Source organism: Lagopus leucura, unplaced genomic scaffold (genome assembly GCF_019238085.1).
Source record: "Lagopus leucura isolate 7727_CA_CO unplaced genomic scaffold, USGS_WTPT01 138-7_obj-0_obj, whole genome shotgun sequence".
NCBI lineage: Eukaryota > Metazoa > Chordata > Aves > Galliformes > Phasianidae > Lagopus > Lagopus leucura.
Window position 1 is genome coordinate 38,250 of NW_024966853.1, and position 23,205 is coordinate 61,454.

The 23,205-nt window shown below is 43.9% G+C and overlaps 1 long non-coding RNA gene across 1 annotated transcript; it reads left to right on the forward strand.

Moving 5' to 3' along the window:
* Positions 1 to 3,791: 3,791 nt before the first annotated feature.
* Positions 3,792 to 8,284, forward strand: LOC122192830. Its single transcript, XR_006182718.1, has 2 exons — positions 3,792 to 3,926; positions 6,767 to 8,284. It is a non-coding gene; the product is annotated as an uncharacterized LOC122192830 (long non-coding RNA).
* Positions 8,285 to 23,205: the final 14,921 nt, after the last annotated feature.

Consider the following 23,205-nt stretch of genomic DNA (forward strand, 5'->3'; position numbering starts at 1 on the left):
ATGCCAAAGGATTTTGTTCATGTATGAAAACACGTGTGTGTATGGACATGCATACGTTGCTGCCTGCGAATATAAACTGTATTTCAGTAAAACCAACTATCTGTTCCTCAACCAGCAGACAGTTCTGAGTCCTCCCACAGCTCACAGACACCTCCAAGATGCCAAAGATCTGGGCCTCATTTCTCCTCTGCCCTCTGTCATTTGCACAGTCATGTTTACTGCCTTTCCAAAGGTGAGGGGTGGTGAAGTGCTGCAGGAATTTTTGCCAGAAAAATGAAGCCTGTTCCTATAGAAGGACTTTGTCTGCCCCAAACTGACTGGCTCATTCTTTGGCTCGAGGAGGCATGCTTCCACCTGGGTCTGACTTTACTTTGGAAGTGTTCACCTGTGAAGATAGGGGAACAGAATGTGTTCAGGCTGCCAACAGAGCCGGACCTCTACTGCCACGAGTGAGAGGTTGCAGGAGTGGTTTGCAAAGAGCCTGTGTAATTGTCTACAGTCCTAAGTAAGTTGAAACCAGCAGTATTTCAAACGAGGCTTGTAACTTCAACACAGACTAACCTCCCCGCCTTCTCCAGCCAGATGGGTATAAAGGCTCCTTGATGGGATGAAAAGCAGATGCACGTACAGCCTGAATATCATAAACCCACTCCCTGGAGATACACCGTCCCTGAGGTTAAAGAGATGCCTTGTCAGGGCACAGATGGCTCAAGAGCAGCTATGGCCAAGAACAGCACATGTTTAGTTCTAGATGCAGACAAGGTCATACTTTCATTTAATTCCTCCTCCTCTGTCCTTGTCTCTCAGTATTTCTGAGCAGGATTCCCTATTCAAAGGATATTCTCCTCCTTGGGAATCTCTTCTAGTTGCTCCTGTGGGGTTAGAGCTGGGCTGCATGGCGCAAATAAGGTTATTCCCATTTCCCTCCTTCCTTCATAGTCTGCAAGCTCAGCCAAGAGACCAATGGAAAATGCTAGATTCAGATTCTGGATGTTTCAGACCATCCAGGAAGTGACCCTGCTTTGCCTCTTGGGTAATCTCATGGCACTGCAGGCTTCGCATCCACATGCCAACCCCCCATCGCTTGCTATTCTGTAGCCTTCCAGCAAGGAGCTGCCTCCAGCTGAGCTGCTGGGTTATGTTCGTGACTGCAGCGTGGCAGGGGAAGAGGGCTCAGCAGAAGTGGTGACTGACTCTGGAGAAGGAATTGGCCAATTGGTCTCCATGGGTGGGATTTTTCTCCACTAATTGCGGCTGCCGAAAAGCGGGCCATCTAATGAACAGCGGCTCTTTAGCCTCCCTCTGAAGTCAATACAGAGAGATCAGGGCTCTACAGGGAGTTTCGTTCTGCCCTAAGACTGGTGTGCAACAAAGATGGCATGAATTGCTTTCTGGAGGAACTTTCTCATTTGTGGAGGATCACTAGACGATGGATGTAGAGGAGATGCTAGATTTTGGTATCGAAAAACACTTGGCATGAATCCCCTCCTTTCTCAACGCAGATTCCATTAGTGGCTGCCAACACTGTTTATCATTCCTACTATCATTTTTCATAGAATTGTTTGAATTGGAAGAGGACCTTTGAAATCCATCTGGTCCAACTCCTCTGCGATGAACAGAGACAACTATGGCTCAGTCAGGGTGCTCAGGGCCCCATCCAGCCTGATCTTGTTTTTAACCTTGTTAGCAGAGCTGATCTGCTACTGAGAGAGAGGGGTGGAGGTGTCTCCCACAGGTGATGTCCCCAGTGGTGAAACATGACATAGAATCTCTCTTACGTCTTCACAAAACGTGGTAATATTTCAAATTGTGTTTTTTCTTTTCTTTTCTTTTTTTTTTCCCTCTCTAATTTCAAACAGCCTGAAAGAATAAATAAATAAATAAATAAATAAATAAATAAATAAATAAATAAATAACACAGCAATAAACCACCATGAGCAAAGTATTTCTTTGACATTTGTTGGCATCTTTTGCTTTAGACCCTTTAAGAAACTCTAAGGAATTCACTACTACTATTCACATAATGAAGTGTAAAATCTTTTGTTAGCAATGACTTCTAGCAAATACTTGTAAAATAAATCAAACCAAGGCATGAGCTCAAGAACTGGAACTTGTCTGTCCTTGCTGTTTAATAGTAAGCATGCTATTCAGTACAGCTTTGACTCTTGCCAACTTGTGATATATGCTACACATGTCCCAGTAATTGCATTTGTATGGAAAAGGACATCGTGTCTACCAAGAACACCTCCTCCCATAAAGCGAGGAGCAAGACACCATTTTGGGTAGGGAAAGAGCAGAACAGATGTGGGACATACCAAATCACTTGCCATAAAGACCACAAATATCTATATTGGTTAATTGTCACAGTGTTGTTTGGTCTGTTTTTTTTTGTTCAGGTCAAACAGGCAATGATGCAAACACATTTTGGAGGTTCACATCAGCCAAGAAGAGCTCTTGGTGAATGGTCACTGTGTGGACGCAATGCTCTGAAAGTGAAAATAATGCAATGTTACAGCTGGGGAGTGGAACGTGTTGTCCTGGCTGAGCACCACGATGGAAGGCACACAGGACTGGGGGCTGCCTGGCACATCTCGCTTGCTATTGCAGATGCCTCCATGGGCATCTCGACCTCCAGATCCTGGCTGGGCAGAGCAATTAAATTGTAAGTTTCCAGACTGCTGGGGATATGTGAAGCACTTCCAAGTGCTCTGAGGAATGTCTGCAGGTATACTTCATTTCTTGTTTCCAAGCACAGGGGTTCATGCCCAATGCAGTGCCTCTAGTGGATCTTCAGTTCAGCACCCGCAGATGACTTCTTTAATTGGGTGCATCGATACAGTTTAGAAGCATCCAAAACAGCAGCAGTGCAGTGACAGTAAGGCTGGAAATAATTTTCCACTGCTGCTTTCCCAACCTCTTCTAATGCATATCCTTCATGCTTGAGCTGCTTTATAAGCTAAATATTCACACCTCATTGATTGCCGCCTGGATGTTTATAGGACCTGGGCAGAGCTGCTGTAACAGAGGGAAGGATAAGAGAGTTAGAATAACAGCAGATGCCTCAGTGAGGATTCATGTGCAGACATGGAATTGTCTGCCTCTGTCTCAGCCAGGAAAGCGGTTGCTCAAAATGACATCATGGGATACCCTGTTAATTTTGTCTCTGTGCGTGCTTCCAGATCAGATTGCACTTTGCAGATCCCTCAGCTGTTTTTTAAACCTGCCAAGAAATGTGCATTTGGAGCAAGTCCAGTTCGCTTCTCTCCTTCTGCCCTGTGCCACTGTACCTACATCTCGTGGGAGAATCCCTACAGGCTGGCATTGCTTCTGCTGCCCAACAGATGTGGCAGGGTTGTAATGTCCCCAGCACTACATCCATGCAGTAATAACAAGATGTTAGAGTCAGTATAAAGATCAGATGGGAGAAAATGGAAGAAGGACCTTGAATTTAGCTTCAGTGAGTTGCTAGATTTGACTGCTGTGAGACCCCATCCTTTACCACCAAATTTAAACTGGAAAGACTCCTCTAAAAGCACCCGTAAGTTAGCTATCCCCGGAGTCTTCTTCCCCTAGTGCCTCTTCTTACCAAGCAATTTGTTATGGCTGGAGAATGTAGAGCAGTGTTTTTTCCTTGAACAGCCTGATCAGCTGTCCTTGATGAAAGCTAATTGATCTTCGGAGGAGCAAATAGCCAGCACCAGGCACTAATGATCTCCAGCTGGCCCCTCACCACTCAGGACCCTTTAAAGAGATCCAGTAGCAGTGGCTTACTTCTTTTTGCTGGAGGCTGATGCACCTGAATGGGGGCATGGTTCATCAACTTATTTCTGGACTCTCTGGCTCTAATTTAGGAGTGCAAGTGGGACTCCTATGGGTGTCCTCTGTTGTGCAGCAGAGGCTCTTTGGAGGTCAATGGGCTTGCACTGGTATGTAATAGGTAGTGAATTAACTCTGAGCTTATGGGGATGCTCCTCAAGATGCATTCATGCTTTGAAGAGAACTCTCTTTGTGGTGGGTAAACTTGACCATCATCCTCCAGCACCAGGAAAGCTTTGTGAAGACTGCATTGGCTACTGACTTCCTCTGGGCTATGTTCTAGAATCACTTTTAAATACCTCCTTCTTAAGGTTTGGGCACACATTATGAAGTTACATGAATTTGTCTATTTGATCCATGATCACTGCTTATGTTTGTTTTGATAGTTCTTGGCTTCTTTTTTTGTTAAAAACTGTTCAAGAGCAGAACTGCTGGAATGGTGCAAAAGTAGAGTTGTGAATATATGCTCCTGATGGGCTACCTGAGATGTCTTATATGTTGGTTGGTTCTCTGTGATTTGCAAATATCTGCAGGATGCTTACTGCCAGTAAGAGTCTTTGTGAACATTGAAAAGACTGTATTTGGTCATAGAAGTCCATGTGTCTTTATCTAGAAACTGTCCTCAGGCATTTCACCAATCTCCCTCAGTAGGTTGTTAGTAGTACTCTCAGTGATGTACCAAACTAAGATTTAAATAACTTCATTCTTATTTACATCTGTTAGAGAGGTGGTTCACAGCTAGGGTAAGTTTATGTCCTGACTTCACATCCATTCTGGGTCTTTATCTTATTCTTATCATTTGTTCTTATCTTCTATGTTAGAGAAGAAAAACAAAGCCACATAAACTCTTAGTTACATTTCTGTTCATGGTGGAGTGGTTTGGGATGCATCCTGTCCACCAGAAACTTGCACAAGCTCTGCCAGCTGTAATAACTGATGAGCAATGAGAGCCTGTAATTGCTGGCATTCCAATTAACTGCCACAGTGAATTACGATATGAACAATTGCAACTTGCATTTTGGATCATCTTAACAACACTGTGCCATTTTAGACTTTATTGATAACAACATTATTGTTCCCATTATCTCTCAAAATGATATTACTTGAATTTGCTCTTGCTCTCTATTACCTCCAATTTCATTAAGTGGGGAAGATGCATTAAACTCAACAACTGATGCTTCCCTGCCATTAGTATGACTCCTGTTAGTAGAATTGCCCCTATTCATTCCCATCTGTCTTCTACTAGCATCACAATACTTCAATTCTCCTCACTACAATCAAGAACAAGCTCTTACTGAGGAGCATGTGAAAATTGTGCTGATTGTTAGATGCAATTTAGGAGATGCTGTGTAGCCTTGTTGTCAAAGCAAGGTTCAGTTACTTCTGGAAACCCCCAAGACTTTCTGATGGAGTTTGCAGGGCAGATGGTGCAAACCTGCCTCACCCTGACTTTGTCAATAATGTTATATTTGTAAATGTGCTATGGATCTGGCTCACTCCATGTTTCTACATTCATTTTCTATGTAAAGTATTTCTTTTTGGCTTATGTCTCTCATTCCCTTTTCTGTGCAAACCCTCCATGGGGCAGAAATCACTCAGAACAAAAGAAAATGTAACTTTATCCCATGGTTTGAGCTATTGGTGTTCTATCTTGTAACAGCCCCAACTCTGTGGAAAGACTTACAGAACCTGTAGGACTGGCTGAGATTAACTTCCCCAGTGTTCAACATCAAAAATCACAGAATAAGGATAAAAGGTCACATATATCATTAACTTCTGTACTACAGTCTGTTCATGCTATAGCAATATGTGGTGCTTCTGTGGAGAAGTATTCACCAAAATGAGGCTGGGAAAAATTGTTCATCCATCTGTGGTCCCAGATAGGATCTGGTCCACCAAAACAGTTTCTCACAGAAGTTGAACTGTTCTTAAAAACCTTCTGTAAAGAAAACCATGGAGGATAAGCACACAGGCACTGTGTCTATACCGATATCTGATTTTTCCATGATCACCTTTTAATTATTTTTGTGACACTTCTGAAGTCTCATGAGATCTAACAAATGCACCCTGTGTATCAGTGATGGATGGACAGTGATGGACACTCTTTCAGGTTGTGTTCCCCAGTGCCTGTAGGGTTTGGGCATGAGTAAGCACAGCTTCACCTCTCTCATTTTTATTTTTTTTTTTTAATTTCTTTCTCCCTTTCTGAAGAATTTTGAGATCTATCCATTGTCTATCACACTGTGATGCTTGGCTTCAGCAAAGCTACTGAATGTATCAAATATTTCAATGTCACGTATTTCCAGCAGCAAATATGGGCTTTTATCACTCTTCTTGGCTACAAAAGGCTTCTGCTCCAGAAGGAAGGCTGCAATTATGAACAATGGTTGCGAAGTAAAATTAATGTCATAATTTGACACAGACATTTTTCCTAAAACCACTGCAGTGATGACAGAAATACTTGATGCTCAACTGCTAACTTGCAAAATCTGCTCTGAGAAAGATAAGCTTATTTCCTGAAGCAGCTTGAAAGGAATTAATTTTTCTCATATAATTTAGTTGTTTTTTCTTCCTCATGAAATCTTTTGGGCGTTCTTAAAATGTGCTTGTGAATTTTAGAAGTATGCCAAGTCTCTTCTTTTTCTAAATGTGTCTGGAGAAGAATGTGTTTTCTTGCATGAGCAAAAGACACATCAAGTGTTTGTCCAGCAGAACAACCATTGCAGTTCTTGCTTTAAATTTATTTTGTTGGAAAACCTGGAATTTCCATTAAATGGGAGAATATTTGGTACAAATTTTGTTTATTAGCAATCATAATAATAAAACATAAATTAGAAGCCATTATGCAGCTCTTGATAAAATATATCTGAAACCTTAAATTTGGAGCCTGTCATATAAGAAGTTAGTTTGAGGGATTCTCCATGAACCTGCTTGTTTTTTTTTCCTTCAGGCTTTCATTCCTTCTGCCTTGCAAAATGCCAGCCCTCTGGCCATGGTTGGGTGCTGGTGGGAAGACATGGTGCATCACCACAGAGTGAAGCGAAGGGCCGGTCCCTGATCCGTGTCACAGCCTGCTTGTGTGAACGTGGTGCTCTGTGTCCCCCTTCTGCCCACTTTGCCACTGCTGACAAATTAATGGCTGCCATTTATGGCTGTGGCACCATGGAGTTACGGTTGAGAACAATGGGGAATCTGCTTTGCACCAATCCTGATGGCTGTGTTTTTCCACTGGGATCCTTCATACTGTGACTTGAGGATTATGTGACGTAGGGTCCCACCCCAACTGCACCCCGTGAGTGCATCCACCTGGTTTGTGAACGGGAAGAGCAGGCAAAAACATTTTGGAGGGCTTCCATTTCCCAGGTTGTGGTGAGATCAGAAGAGTACAGTAACCTTTGTTTTATGTATTTCTGCTGGAGAATGTAAAACTTGGGATTGTAATATTTGAACCCAGAACTTCAATGAAGAAGTGGATCTTCAGCACCTTCATGACAACTGACTGAAGTTTGATATCACCAGTGTAGGCACCCAGAACTGCTTAGAGTAATTATTGACCACATCATCAGGGAGCGCTTCTTTGTGGCACGTGGCAATGTATTCACCTCACTCTGACTTTGGCATTCAGGAAAAAAACCCAAGAGATAAATAAAACACCATGTCACTTTGGATATCAGCAGCTCTGATTAGTCAGAGAGGGCACTGAGGCTGGAGGATGTCCAGTCTTCAAATAAGCAGGAAGAAAAACATCATATTGTGTTGTCTGCTGGGTGAGTGAGTGCACTGCAAAAGTTGAAGCCATGTAGTGAAACTACCACAATGCTTTGATGGCACTTCGCTGTTATTAATATCACTCTATCTGCAGTGTGTGCAATTAACTTAGGAGAAAGTTGCCAAATATCACAAAGAGCGGCAGCTTGATCAGATGCAGAAATGATTCTGAAATAGGGATGATCTCTGTTTCTCCACCCTTGACAAAGAAGACCAGATTTAGTGGCCAGAATAACTTTTTATGATCAGTTCAAGCTCTTGAACCCTGCACAGGCAAATGGGCTGACTATGGATAAAGGTATAGATGAGATTTGGGATTTGCATATCAAGGCTTGCTGGCTCATTTTACGGGAGCAACTTTCTCACAAAAAAAAAAAGGAACCTTGGTGGTGATTCATATGTTTGAGTCAAAGACTGACCTGGTTTTGGGGAGGAGAAAAGCTACATAATACAGCAATGATAGGAAAAAAAATAATCATCAGGGAAGTCATTCCTTGCAGGCAGCATGAAGTTCTCTCTGCGGTGACTCATGGTTCAGTTCCTCATCTTATGGAGGCGGTTCAATTCTGTTAGGCACTGAGCAGAGTTTCTTCCATTTCTTTGTGCTTAAGTTGTAAAAACCCTTCTCTGGTGGTTGGCAAGGGAGAGAGGTGGTATGGTGCTGTGCTTAAAAAAATTAGGGAGTCTATTGAATTTAAATCAGCTCCCCTAATTGAATTAGGTAGCATCTATGACATGCTAAGTGCATGAATAGATTGGCAGGGCAAGGTCCACTTCCAAACACACCGTTGTGCTTTACAAAGGTGCTGTAGCTTTGAGAGTAGCAGTCCTTGGGGACCTTGCATAGATGCTGGATTATTACTGTAGCTATGGGAAATCATGGAGTATTACAGTCTGGCAAAAGCTGAAAGGACTTGGTCTGCATCTCAACGGGAAGTGGGCTTGGATTGGTCTCCAGGTTATTTGGGCTTCGTGGTGGTTTGATACAGTCAGTTGCAAAGATTGTATCAGTGCTTGGTTTTGAGAGAAAGCAGTTTGGAGCAGATTTAAGCTTGGAATAAACAATCCTCTGGGCCGATTTGAGCAGGACAGCCAACCTTTTTTTTCCCCTTTGTACTTTGACTGTGTTTTCTTCTCCTATCCGTCACTGAGTCCATTAATCTGTCATGGGGACATTTGCCCAACTGTGTTAGACAAGCAAATAGTCTTTGTCAAAGTGCTTCTATGGTTCAGCACAAACATCTGTAGAAAACATGGTGCTGCTGCTGTGAATGAGAAGGGCAGAGCATGCATCTTCCTGAATGCCTGACTGTAGGAGGCAGAAATGGTGTTCTTAAAAACCCTGCAGTGCTGTCCATGTAAGACTTCTTTTCTCCCTTTCTCCCTGTTGCTGTTCTTTGAATGTTAGACTAAATGAGGAGTCCTGCTTTTGCCTTGGGTATAAAGAGGGCATGGAGAGCTTTCTTTTTCTTATTCATATATATTAGTCTTATATATAAAATATTTCTTATATAGATATTTTCTGTGCAGAAATCTCAACCATCTCCTGAAAATGGAAACAATGAATAAGTACATAGCTGTGACATCTACTGGCTGTCTCTAACAGCTGTATTATTTACCGTTTCCCAAGCCAAAAGTTGGAGTGCAGTCTGAACAGGTTCATCCAGTCAGTGGCAGAAAAGAGAGGCACCTCCCCATCCCATGAAGTTGAATGTGTTTGTGTCAAATCACATCCAGTACTCCCTTGGTTAAGACTCTCCACGGCCTCATTACCAGCAGGTGCTGTGGGGAGGTTGAAGATCAGGACAGGGTCTTTGGGGCCTGATAAGAGACCTCTTATCAGTCTGAAGCTCAAGGCACTCCTGAGCTGATGGATGTTTGGTGACAAACATCACTGGGGGAATCACCTTCTGGGAAGACTTCTATCATCTGTGATGGGGTCTGACAAGACTAGCTTACCTGGACACCTAAGATGAGATTCTTCCCACTGAATATTATGTTCAATGAGCATTTGGTTTAGAATCACAGAATCGTTTGAGTTGGAAGGGAGCTGGAAAGGCCATCTGGTCCAGCTCCCCTGTGATGAGCAGGGACACCCACAGCTCCATCAGGTGCTCAGAGCCCTGGCCAGCCTGACCTTGGGTTTCTTCAGGGATGGGGTATCCACCACCTCTCTGGATTTGGCACTTAGATTTGGCACTGTACACTTTGCAGTTGTACTTCTGATAGCCAAGCTGGGAAGATTTGAGTGATCCCACTCCTTTTTAACACTGGTGGGAGATGGTGAATGTTGGGAAGGTCTCTTCTTTACAACAGGACTTAAATAAGGCTATCAGAATGTTGAGATCACTATTTGAATGGAATGCATCTTCTGGGGGAAGGGATTTCCTTCCAGGCCTGGACTTCAAGGGCCATAAATGTTTTTACAGCTACAATACATTGAAGGACTCCAACTAGAAGACACCATGTGATCATGCAAGCAAACCCAAACAAGCAAACAGTCATCTTTTCAGAGAACAAAAGGTCAAAGGGGGTAGGGCCATGAGGTCCTAGCCTGGAAAAACAGACCCTCTATCATGAAAGGGCCAGGGCAGTGCATGTGGAGACATCATACACATTGGGAGGGAATGAGCCTTTCCGACTCAGAAAGTACTGTTCTCTGTCACATGGAAACAATAGCTCAGCATTGTGAAGGCATCTGGTTTAGTTCATGGGAACAAGATTTTTCTTGCTCCCCATGGGTTCAATGCATGAATTAGATAGAGAGCTCCAGGGCTCTCTAGTTCTGTGTCTTTTTTTCCTGGTAGAACACCCTCCAGTGAACACATAGCTCCACTAATTGCACACCTGAAGGGAGCGCTCCAGCAGCAACCAGGACCCAACCTTTGGTCTAAGAAGCCTTGAACCTCCCATGCCTTTCCAGCTCTCTTCATCTCCTTTTGCTAATCCTGGGAACGTTGGCTCCCCTCCTGCTAGCAAAAGGTTTACCTTTCCCTGAGCATTTCAAATGAAATCTGAGACCAAGCACAGTGCTGCGCCTTGCAACAGTTGTCTCACTTTTATCTTGTTTAATAATGACATTTCCTGGCAATTGCGTGAGCCATCTGGAACAAGAGATACCTTGAAACCAGAAAACTGAGGGTAGCTTGATTGTCTGTTTGCCATTAACCTTTTATACTTTGCTTTACAAGGACGGGTGGGAATGGGAAGGCTGTATTTATCCTCCTGCTGATGGGCCTGGCCTGCTCACCTCCCACATGCTTCACGCTTCACCAGACTCAATATATGGATCTGTTTTGTTTAGCAGTATCTGTATCAGGAAAAGCATCAGCTTTCTGATACCCATCGTGATGGAATGTTGCCTCTTTGCCTCATTCCAAGACACAGTTAGTGGCATATCTGTTGCCCCACAGCAGTGCCTGCTGGCAGAGTAATGCCTTTGGTATCTCAGTCCACCAATAGGAAGGCTCAGGTGAACCAGCTGTCCTTCCCACCACTGGGAATCACACACACCCAGTTGTGCTTTATCCAGTATATCCACAATGATGTAATGGGGTCCAGGAACTGAGCTCATTTAAAAAGAAGATTGTGTGAAGCACAGTCCAGTATCCTTTATCAGAGGGCAGCAGAGAGGTCTGCTCTCTGGAGGTGAATGATGAGGAAGAGTGTAGACAAGAGGAGAAATAAAGCCTATAATGTTGGCTGAACTCTACTTCCCTCTCCTGTGTGCTTAAAATCATTTGCTAGTTCAGGAAGAGCATCTAGTTCTAGGTTCCTGTCCTTCTGTGACTTCCTCACCTTTGCTTCTCCCAGCTCCGGATTCATCCCACCCATCAGGCATTCAGGTTGTACTGTGGTCAGAGCAGTGCTTAGGCTTCACTATGTGAGCTGAATAAAGGCACATTCAGAGGGCAGCTGAGTAGCAGCAGCTCGAGACACGTTAAATCAGTGGGATTGTTCATTCTGGAGGAGTCTCAGGGGAAATCTCACCGCTCTCTACAACTCCTTGAAAAGATGCTGTAGGGAGGTAGGGGTTCACCTCTGCTCCCGGGTAGGAGAAGATGGCCTCAGGTTGCACCAGGGGAGGTTCAGGATGGGTATTCTGATACATTTCTGTGCAGGAGTGGTGGCACATGCTGCCCAGGGAGGTGATGGAATCACTGTCCCTGAAGGTGTTCCAGAACTGTGGAGATGTGTCACTGAGGGATGTGGTCAGTGGGCATGGGACTGGGGTTAGACTTGCTCATTTTAGAGGTCTTTTCCAATCTTAATAATTCTATAACAATGATTCTTTGGTGTTTGTAGAGTCAATAGTAATCACAAGGTTCAAGGAGTTTGTAATGAATTCACTCATGTAGTAAAGCTGCCCAGCAGGACAAATGAATGTCAATCCCAGCTTGAGAGACAGAAGTTGGAGAACACCTGCATCTATGTCCCAGCCCTGATCCTGGGGAGCTTCTCCCCATTTCCAGATAATCTCACAGGCTTCTCTGCTTGCCTTGTTCTCTCCAATATGCATCCTCCAGGCAGCCCCAGGGTTGTGCTCCCTGCCCAGGGCACCCACAGCAATCTGCCTGCCAAATCTCCTGCTGCTCATCCCAAATTTAAGTACTTTGGTTGTCTTCTTCTTCATATTCTTCTGGAGGGAAGTGCAGAGAAAGAAAGGGAGAGATTAACAGATTAACAGACCCACTGTGAAGTGCTAAGATACTAACTCAGAAGCAATAAAGATAGGAAGCCAGATGAAAGAAAGAAAAAGAGAGAGAAGGAATAGTATTATTACAACTCAGAAGATGTTTTGGCCCTCCAGGAAAGCAGAGTAAATACGTCACATCCCATGAATTCCTTCTCACTGATTATTTATTTACAAACACATTTTCTGGCCAACATAAAGCTGGGTGACAAATGGAATCAATACTTTGACCCTAAATGACTCAGAAATATGTGGGTAAAAATATAGCTGTGTTTAAAAACAAGAGCATTTATTTTGGGAGAGTGGTTGTCACATTGAGCAGCACTGAGTGTTTCACAATGCAGACGAATGGAGCAGCCATATGTTAACAATAAACATGAACTCTGTAGAGCTTTGTTCAATCCACAGTGGCCCAGAGGAAGACATAGTATGTGAGAGATCAAGCAACTGGGGTACAGGGTGGGAAGGCATTCTGCCCAGGACCACACAGTCTGGAAATAGTCACTTCTCTGCCCTCCAGGGTGAATGGTTGAGTGCATTGAAGCAGAATTCAACCAGTAGTGATTGCTTATGAACATCTCATATTTTAATTAAAGCCGGGGCCAATTTCCTTGTTGATATCTTTATTAGTTGTGTTCTGTCTGTTGGGATGAAGCAAATCACACCCTTGACCTCTTTGAATACATTGATCATATTTTGGCAAATAGATGCCAGCTAGCTTAGGCAGAGCTATCTGTCTTGACATCCATCTTTAGCAAGAATGGATACCACCCATGGTGTTGGAGCTACAGAGCCAGGCAGTAAGCATACAGACTGCAGCACTCAGCAAGCATGTACCCAATCTCCAGCCTGCTATTTTCTTCGTGGTGCAGCCGTTCTTCCCATTTGTCATTTGAGAGAAGGAGGGGTCGTTGAGATGGGGAAAGTAGGGCTGTGCCAAACACCACCTGTGAGGTCCTGTTCCAACAGAACAGAGCCACAAAGGGGGGCTGTTATCACTCATACACACTCATCAATTCTCATTGCTGGGCAGTGAGTGAAGGAACACATCTTGCCTCCAAAACTTCCGTTAGAGTCAGCATACATCACATCCAACACAGATATCTTTTCAGAAATGGAAATCATAGACTTGTTTGAGTTGGAGAGGCCCTTAAAGGGCATCTGGTCTGACTCCCCTGCAACAAACAGGGACATCTGCAGGTCCATCAGGTGCTCAGAGCCCTGTCCAGCCTGACCTTGAGTGTCTGCAGGGATGGAACACCCATCACCTCCCTGGCAACCTGTGCCAGTGCCTCACCACCCTTATTATAAAAAACATTCTCATTATATCCAATCTGAATCTCCCCTTTCAACTAAGTCTCTTCAGTTCTCCCGTGGTGCAGTTATAACTGTGACCCAAATACTGAAAATGAGCATAGCTTTGAAATGGATAAGAACTATCACATCATTTGTAGTCACTACATCTGTAAATATTGTTGCACAGGTGTCTGCAGACATGCTCCAAATCAGGATGCTCACTTGTCCAGAATCTTCTGTCTGCCACAGGCACCACAGCTGAACAAACCTACTGCACTGATGGGCATGCACAACTCATGGCCAGGTCTATGATCCACCACTGCACATAGCCAGCCCCCCCAGAACATGCATAAAGCAAAGCTTGTTTCATGTTTCCATTGAAATACAGAATAAGCAAAAGGAGAATGACATTTTGTGTGACAGTGATGGGATACTCCGTGATACGTTCCATATGCTGTGAGTTAGTTATACGATAATAAATCTGATGCTGAGGTGCTCCACTGCGCCAGCTCCAGCATGGCCACCTCCCTCCATTGTAGTTTTGGATAAAAGCAGAACCCGAGATCAAATGCAATGGGTCCAGAGCCATGTTTTCCCCCTCTTGAACCAATTTCCCTGTGGTTGGCAAGGTCGCTAACACTAACAGCCTATTCCACAGGCTCAGTGGGAAGTTTGAAACCTGAACCATTGCTCTGGTTCCCTTTTCTACTACAGCTTTCCCGTATGGCTTCAGGCAAGACTTTCAGTGCTTATTTAGAATCCTAGAATCATTAAGATTGCAAAAAACTGAGATCACCAAATCTAACCTCAGCCCATCCCACCGTGCCCACTGACCACCTCCCTCCGTGCCACATCTCCATGGCTCTACAACACCTCCAGGGACAGTGACTCCACCACCTCCCTGGGCAGCCTGTGCCACTGCAGCACCATTCCTTTAGAGAAGAAGTTGTCCCTAATATCTGTGGAGACAGGCAGGGAGATAAGCTGAGTTACAGATCAAACTGCATCAGAGGGACAGAATCAAGCCACTGCATTTGAGGGAGTATTTCTCATGCACGAATGCATGGACTTTGACTTTTTTTTCCAAAGATATTTTGAAATATCTTTGAAATATCTTCGTAAAACTTTGTAATTTGATACATAATCTCCTTCATCAAAGCCTCATGGCTCTGTGTGTGATGAATGTCTTGCATCTTCCTTCCCCATGGAAGATAACCAGCCTCTCTGCATCATGACCACTCTACATCATGCACCTGCCTCTCCTTGTGAGCACTAGCTGTTCTGTCAGATGGTCTAAAGAATTCATAGCTTGTTAAACCAAGCTTGTATTTAGCTGTGACATTTGCTACTGCTTTTCCAGGTCTGAAAAATGGTTCATGCATCTCTAAACTCACTTTCTTTTCCCAGCTATCATGCCTAATAAAATATATTGCTTTTAGATACAAAGATGTCCTTGCATGTGTAATACAAAGCAGGCATTTCTGGCTTTATTGCAATCTTGTATTTCCTGCAAAACAAATGGCCAGAAAGCCATAGATTTAAGTGCTGAACACACTGTAGATGCACAAAAATATCAATCATTACTATGCATTTAGGCAGGGGAAGGGCTGTTATTCCATCATCTCTACCTCATTTGCTGGAGAGGAAAAGGAGATGGCTGAGAAAGGCAAAAGCTTGCTGAAGGAGGGGAGGTACTACTGGGTTATACTGAATGCTCCCACCTCTATGCCACCTACTCATGGATGGTGGTTAAATGGACACGAAGTTCTGCATTCACCTGATTTTTATCATCTGACCATAAGAAATCCAAATGCCAGTCTGAACACTTAATTTTAAGGCAAATTTCAGGTAGGGATAAGTGCCAGCAGATTTACCATTTCTCCTGAGCAATGAGATGATGGATTCCTGTTAGGAAAGTGCACAAGCATCAGTGTAGTCAGTGCTGCAGGGAAGCTATGAAGAACAAGCTGTTCAGTCTCCAGAGCAGGGACTGTCCAGGCACAACAGTGTGGGTCACAGCAGCAAACAAGGGGAAGAAAGCAGACTTTCAACAGTTTCTTCTCTAGCAAGCCCCATCCATCCTGAGCAAAAAATAGGTGATGAGCCCCAACTATTGGACACAAGGAGCACACATCCATCTTGTTCACTGAAGTTGTGATGCATACTTGCACAGAAGATAATTGGTGGCAATTAAAACCAAACGGCTTTGGGTTGCAAATAGCAAATTAGTTGGAAACTGCAGTCTGTGTGGTTGGATACAAATGAATGGGAGTTGGGGCATGGGACTCACGCTGGAAAAATAAATAAATAATTCTGAAGGTTGTTTTTCAGCCATTTCAAACAGAACATGGCAGGAGGAAGCGATATTTTGCTTCAAATCTGAATCCAGACATCATGTTTCAGAGGATCCAGTAGAGGCACCATGTTCATTTTTGTTCCAAGTTGATCCCAAGTAAATACTTCAGGACTTTCGTTCTTATTCTCATTAATCTATTTCATTCCAAGGGATTGATTTAAATCCCTTTCCCCAGTTAAATCAAATCAAATCAAATCAAATCAATTCTGTTTTCATTTGAACCTCAATATTATTTTTTTTTTTAGCTTTGGCAAACAAACCAAATATATATATATATATATATATATATCCAACATTATAGCACAGCTACCCTAATTCTTGCATTCCCTAAACGTTAAGTGTTTGATCCTGCATCTCTGATGCCTGCTGAAGGCAATTAGAATGGCTTATGGGTTTCCACAACAGGCTGTTGTCCCATGAGCCCAACCTGTGAGTCTCCCCAGCTCTGTTCCATCACACGAAGCCAGGAAGCCTCCCAACCGTGGCATTTATCCTAAAATTTATGTAACAAATTAATTCCCCTTAGACCTCCTGCAGAAGATTTGTGGGCCTGCAGAAGCATTTATGAAAGCCAGCCAGCTGAGCTTCCCCATACGGAGCTGCGCTCGCTCTTGTGGCAGAGTTAATCAAGGAGGTATGGCAATTCAAAGAGCAGGATGGCTGTGCCCCAACCACTGCCAATGGGAAGCGTGTGGGGGTTTGTGAAAGTAATTAATTTCTTGTAAAGGAGAATGTCATCATTTGGCCGTTTTGGTTTGGAAGCCGACTCCCATCTGTTTATCCTCTCTTTCTCTCTCTCTAAAAAAAGCCTTCCTCTTACCCACTTGGATGGAAACACAGCTGATGGAGCACCTTATTTTGGCTCACAGCAGGTGAACCTGATGTATTTTCCCACCTCCATAATGACTCCCTCCTGTTCCTCTGAGACCAGAGCTGCTTTCAAGTCAGCTTGGCCCCAAACCTGAGCTAACTGGGGTCAATTTGTATAGTTCAAACAGACCTGGGCTGGGTTTCTGCGCAGCTATGATGCAAGGGAAGGCCAAGTTTCAAATGGACCCGGGATGATTTTTATCACTCCAGTCAATCCTGGGCATTTTTTCTCTTTTTCTCTCTTTTTCTCATTTTCCCTTTTCCTCATTTTTCCCCTTTTGTCCATTTCTCTTTTTTTCCCTTTTAATGATGCTTTTATTCTAATTTTTGATGCTGAGACCAATGGCAGTGTAGGCCAAATGTCTCTCACTTCTTCTTCACCTTCAATGAAGGGAGTAAAACAGTCATTTCTAGCTTCAGCTACAGCCTTGTTTCTCATGCCACGTCTTTAGACATGCAATGGTTTTGCAGAGGACACATGGATGGTGAACACAGAGCAGTGCCACAGAGGAGGAAAACCTTCTGACAACCCTGCAGAGATTGGTGCTCACATCCCACCTGAAAGACTGAGAACCAGGTTGTGTTTGAATTGTCTACCATAGCATCTTTTCTCATGGGTTTTAGCAATTCTGCTGCAGTAGTGGGGAGACTTTGGACCTGGCAGATCTGGATGAGAGGTGGCAAGAATTGTCTGCCTTCACCTCAGGCACAGTCTGTACTATTGGAGATGGTTGAGTGGATAGAAGTGATCTCTTTTTTGTCTCCAGAAGTACAGTTATCTTTGAGATACTCATAGCTCTGGGGTGTGACAGGTGTTTGCTGGAGGATTCTTCATCACAAAGTTATAGAATGATAGAATGATTGGATTGGTTGAGTTAGAAGGGACCTTTAAGCCTATCCACTTCCAATCCCTGGTTGCCTCCACCAGATCAGGCTGTCCAGGGCCCCATCCATCCTGGCCTTGGGCATCTCCAGGGATGGGGGATCCACTTTTATTTATCATCCCTCCATGCCTTAAGTCTTATTTCTGGTAAAATAACATCTTTTGTTCTTCCATGTGCCCAAACTACAGAACCACATCACCTGGTGAGGTTGCTCTGTACTGATGCAGTTGATATATGCATAGGAAGACCAGCAGTTGCCCTTGTGGAATCATAAAGGAATTCAGAATAAAGTGATTATTGCTGGGGTTTCAAATAACCCTTTTCAAAACGGTGGCTCCTCTCTGGGCTAATCAGTTCCACAAGTGCAATAAATTGGACAAGGGCTGCATGAAACTTGGCTGAAGGAAAGCCAATGCTTGCATTCTAAAACACAGCCTCTAACTCCAATTTCTACTCTGGGGAAAGAATGTTTGGGGCTCTCAGGGGAAATTTTAATTGACCAACTTCCATCTTCCTTTTTCAGGTCCCCCTCTCTTTTCTCCTTCAACTTTCTTTCCTTTCTTTCCTCATTGTCTTTTTTTCTTTATTTTTTTCCAGAAGTATTTTCCCTCCTTTTGTGAGAAACTGAATTCATGACCATCTTTCTGCACATAACCTTGCACTTTGTGTGAATTAATGTCCAGAATGCTGCAAAGATCAGCATGATTTCCTCTGCAATCTGGATGTGATTTTCATTGCTACAGTAGCTGAGTAAGCTGATAGCATAAGGGCAGGAGAGCATAAATCCTCTCTAAAATATGTTGAAATTAGCTTTCTTGCAAAAAAACCAAACAAACAAAAAAATCAAAACCCACCACTCTGTATCGTATAACAAGGCATTTGCATTCAAAGACCTATAAATCCATCTCTGCCTGGATTTGAGCTGTACACAAAGCAGAGATTGCTTTGAAAATAGTGTAGTGGAGCCATGATCAGAGACATTAGAGAAAATGCATCCTGTGAACAATGTAGATCTGGTGCTGCTGCTGAGCCTGCCACGGGCTTCCTCTGCAAATCACTTAGGATAGATTTACATTGCAGGGCAGGCACTGGTTAGGATTGTAGATTTCAGTTTTAACTTGCGTGCTGCTTAAATTGCTAACAGCCTAAATTCATGCTTGAGAGCCTGCTCAGTCTCACTCTGAAACCTTTCAGCTCTCTTAGAGCCTAGAGAGATTAAAAACTTTTTAGGTCTACCTGTAACGCTGGTGGAGGATTCTGGCAGAAGTTCCCCAGCAGATGTAAGGTTTTGCTGTTGCTACAGCTATGAAACCTACTTGATTAGGAATATACAGTAATGGGTCCAAGCACTCCCAAATCAAAATTAGAGACTAGTTTAACAAAGGAAAAATGCACAGATTTAATTTCCCTTTTCCTCTCAATGTATAAAGTGGAGGAGTTATGACTGTGTTTCCAGCAGCTGGATATTGTCTCTTGCTCTTAGACCTGCAGGGGAAAATTCCAAACAGAACTTTACATCAGAAGCTGAAAATTGGTAGAAATGTGTCTAAGGAAAGGTTTAGAATGTGTAGGAATTTGCCCCAAGGGAAAGCTTCATTGAAACATCTCTTTAATTTCTTGGCATCTCTTCTCTTTCCAGAACTGAAAGAATTTTATTTTATTTTTTTTTTCCTGACTCTGGGTATGTTGTGCTTTTTGTTAAATCTTTCAGTGCACTGAGCTTTTCTTCTGAAAAATGTGGGAGCCCACGACCCCACTGTTGATGTTTCTGTTTGCCTGTACTGGATTTTAGGAATATCGACAGCCTCATTGGACTGGACAGGCTGAGTAACCTGGGGCTGATCAGCCCTGGGGAAAAGAAGACTGAGGGGGGATCTGATTTATAAATATCTAAAGGGAGGTGGGAGGCAAATGGATGAGACCAGGCCCTTCCCAGTGGTGTGTAGCAATAGGACAAGGAGTAACGGCCTAAAACTTGAACATAAGAAGTTCCATACTGACATGCAGAAGAATTTCTTTATGGTAAGGATGACAGAGCAGTGGAACAGGTTGCCCGGAGAGGTTGTGGAGTTTCCTTTTGTGGAGATTTTGGGAAGATGCTTTTCTGTGACAGGGTGCCCCAACTCATCTCAAATAGGACTAGATCCTCTTTGGAGTCCATGGAAACTCTTGCCTACAATCACCTAGGTTGTCATGCTTTCTCCTTTGATCAATACAATATAATACCCACTCGTCTCCCCCAGGAGAGGAAGAACCCGTAAGAAGTTGTAGTGTGTGGCTCAAGGAACGTGGGGAAGAAATTGCTCAGAAAAGTCAAGTGAGGAAAACAGTGGTGATAGCAGAGTGCAGAAATGCATTAAGTGTGGAAGAGAATTGGGAAGGACTGTAGAAACTAGAAGAGAATAGCTGAAATGCCTGAGCCAACTGAAAAATGTGGATGAGAAAGAGAAGAAAGGAAGGTAGAAAGCACAGAAAACTGAAGAAGGGGGAATGGATTGAAACAGGGAGAAATCCTGGTGGAATGGGCAGAAGGAACTGAGAACAGAAAGGATGGGGAGAAGAGACAAAACATATGGCTGTGGTCTCTTTATCCAATTGAATGACACTGCCTCTCTGTGATTGCATTACCCTATCTGTAACAGGACAAGTTCCTCTGGCCTCAGGGAGGAAGGACAGATGGCTGCCTTGACATGCTAGATTAAAAATGTTGCTGCTCTGGATGCCAAAGATATCTGCCTAATTAATTGGAGAGGCAGAAAACAATCTGAGAGCTCATCAGAATGCCTCAAGGACATCTCCAGCAGCAGGAATGTTGGGGATCTCCACTATCAGCCACCAGCAGACGGATGGGCTGATGACAACCCTCAGATGTCTCCCCTGGCCACAGCAGTCTTGGTTTTCTGGGCTCTATTCATCCCTTCAGGTGGTGACTGAGACAGAAAGGGAGGCAAAGAGTTAATTTTGTTCAGAGCTGATTGTGTAAAAAATAATGTCAATTCTAACCCTTTGCTTGCGCAGGCGTTTTAGTATGAAAACACCCAATAAGCCCCAAAGCTAAAATGTGATTACCTTCAGAGTAAGTGAGTTTGTGGAAGCTTGTCATGTTCTTTACTACATCGCTGTACTCATCTCTAAATATTTTTCCTATATGTTTTCACTCTAGGCAGTGATTCTGCCACATTATATAGATTCACAGCCCAAGCAGCTATTTACAGAGATATGCTACGTGACAAATCCAAAACACAGTCATGATAACAGCTATTTTTAAAAGAAGAAACAAGCAAAAAGACAAAGAAACACCAGAAATAAACGCACCTTATTTGTCTGGGTCCACTTAGAGAGTGTGTAGCAGCTGTATCCATTAATTAATTTACTCTTTTGTTAGAATTTCATTTATCTGACTGGATTTGGAGAAGGTGCCCCAGAGATACATATCTATCCATCATCAACCATCATTACTATCTCCCATGACTGCAGTGACATTTGGACTAAAGAATGAGAGGAAAGCACTAAATTGTGCATCTGCTGAGCGCAGCCTGGATGTGCACAAGAAGAGGGGTGATGTGCTTTTGTCCAAACTTGATTGATCTGTATCTTCTTCTAACTGCTGCATTGCTATAATTGCTCATGAAGAATGAAGTCAGTGCTTGGAATGGGAGAAGTAATTTTTCAGAGGGTCCCAAGCCCAAAAGAAATTAGTTCGTTTTATGAATGAGTGAAAATGTTCAGTGGTTTCCCCATCAAGTCAGATTTTGAAAGATTTTTGGCTTCTGCACGGAGGAATGCAGCAACTTCAAGTTAAACTCTGCTCAATGCATTCATTATTTGCTCCGTCACTTTCTTTCAGGCAAAACATTTTCTAGAACAGCTGTTATGTATTACTGACATTGCCTGGCCAGTTCTTCATCTGCATATGGAGCTAAGGCTATTAATCAAAGACTTGCTTATCTCTCAAGTAATGGTACTGGCTTTCTTCTGTGTTGAATACAGATTACTGTGAGTATAACTAATTGTACAACTGCATTGTACCAGGTGCTGGCATCCTCCCTCCAGAATCAGCTTCAATGACTTTAGTGGGCTGCCACAATGGAAATGAAAATGCAAGTATTTTTTTCTGTAGTTTCTTTATAGTACTGTCAGGACAGAACTTAGAATCATAGAATCATAGAATCATAGAATCACTAAGGTTGGAAAAGACCTAAAAGATCACCCAGTCCAACCGTTCACCTATTCCCAATAGCTCCTACTAAACCATGTCCCTCAACGCAACATCCAGTCTTTCCTTGAACACCCCCAGGGTCGGTGATTCCACCACCTCCCTGGGCAGTCCATTCCAGTGCCTGACCACCCTTTCTGAAAAGTAATACTTCCTCATGTCCAGCCTGAATCTCCCCTGCCGTAGCTTGAAACCATTCCCCCTGGTCCTATCACTAATGACACGAGAGAAGAGGCCGACCCCCAGCTCACTACAACCTCCCTTCAGGAAGTTATAGAGAGCAATAAGGTCTCCCCTGAGCCTCCTCTTCTCCAGGCTGAACATTCCCAGCTCCTTCAGCCTCTCCTCATATGGCCTGTGTTCCAGACCCCTCACCAGCTTTGTTGCCCTTCTTTGAACACGTTCCAGGGCCTCAATATCTTTCTTGCAGTGAGGGGCCCAAAACTGGACACAGTACTCGAGGTGCGGCCTCACGAGTGCTGAATATAGGGGAACAATCACTTCTCTGCTCCTGCTTGCAACACTGTTTCTGATGCAAGCCAGGATGCCATTGGCCTTCTTGGCCACCTGGGCACACTGTCGGCTCATGTTCAGCCGAGCATCAATCAATACCCCCAGGTCCATTTCCTCTACGCAGTCCTCCAGCCACACCGCCCCAAGCCTGTAGCGTCGCCTGGGGTTGTTGTGGCCGAAGTGCAGGACCCGGCATTTGGCCTTGTTGAAACTCATCCCATGGGCTCCAGCCCAGCTCTCCAGCCTGTCCAGATCCCTCTGTAGGGCCTCGCTACCCCCAGGCAGATCCACACTTCCAGCCAATTTGGTGTCATCTGCGAATTTACTGAGGGTGCACTCGATGCCCTCATCGAGGTCATCAATAAAGATATTGAAGAGGACAGGCCCCAGCACCAACCCCGGCGGAACACCACGCACGACCGGTCGCCAGCTGGATTTGACTCCATTCAAGTTCAAGTGGTTGCTAGGGTTTAATGGCCTGCATTACAATCTCATCAGTCTAAATATCATATCCTATCATAGAATCATATAATGGAATGGCCTGGGTTGAAAAGGAGCACAGTGCTCATCCAGTTCCAACCCCCTGCTGTGTGCAGGTCACCAACCAGCAGACCAGGCTGCCCAGAGCCACATCCAGCCTGGCCTTGAATGCCTGCAGGGATGGAGCATCCACAGCCTCCTTGGGCAACCTGTTCCAGTGCCTCACCACCCTCTGAGTGAAAAACTTCCTCCTAATATCCAACCTAAACCTCCCCTGTCTCAGTTTAAAGCCATTCCCCCTTGTCCTATTACC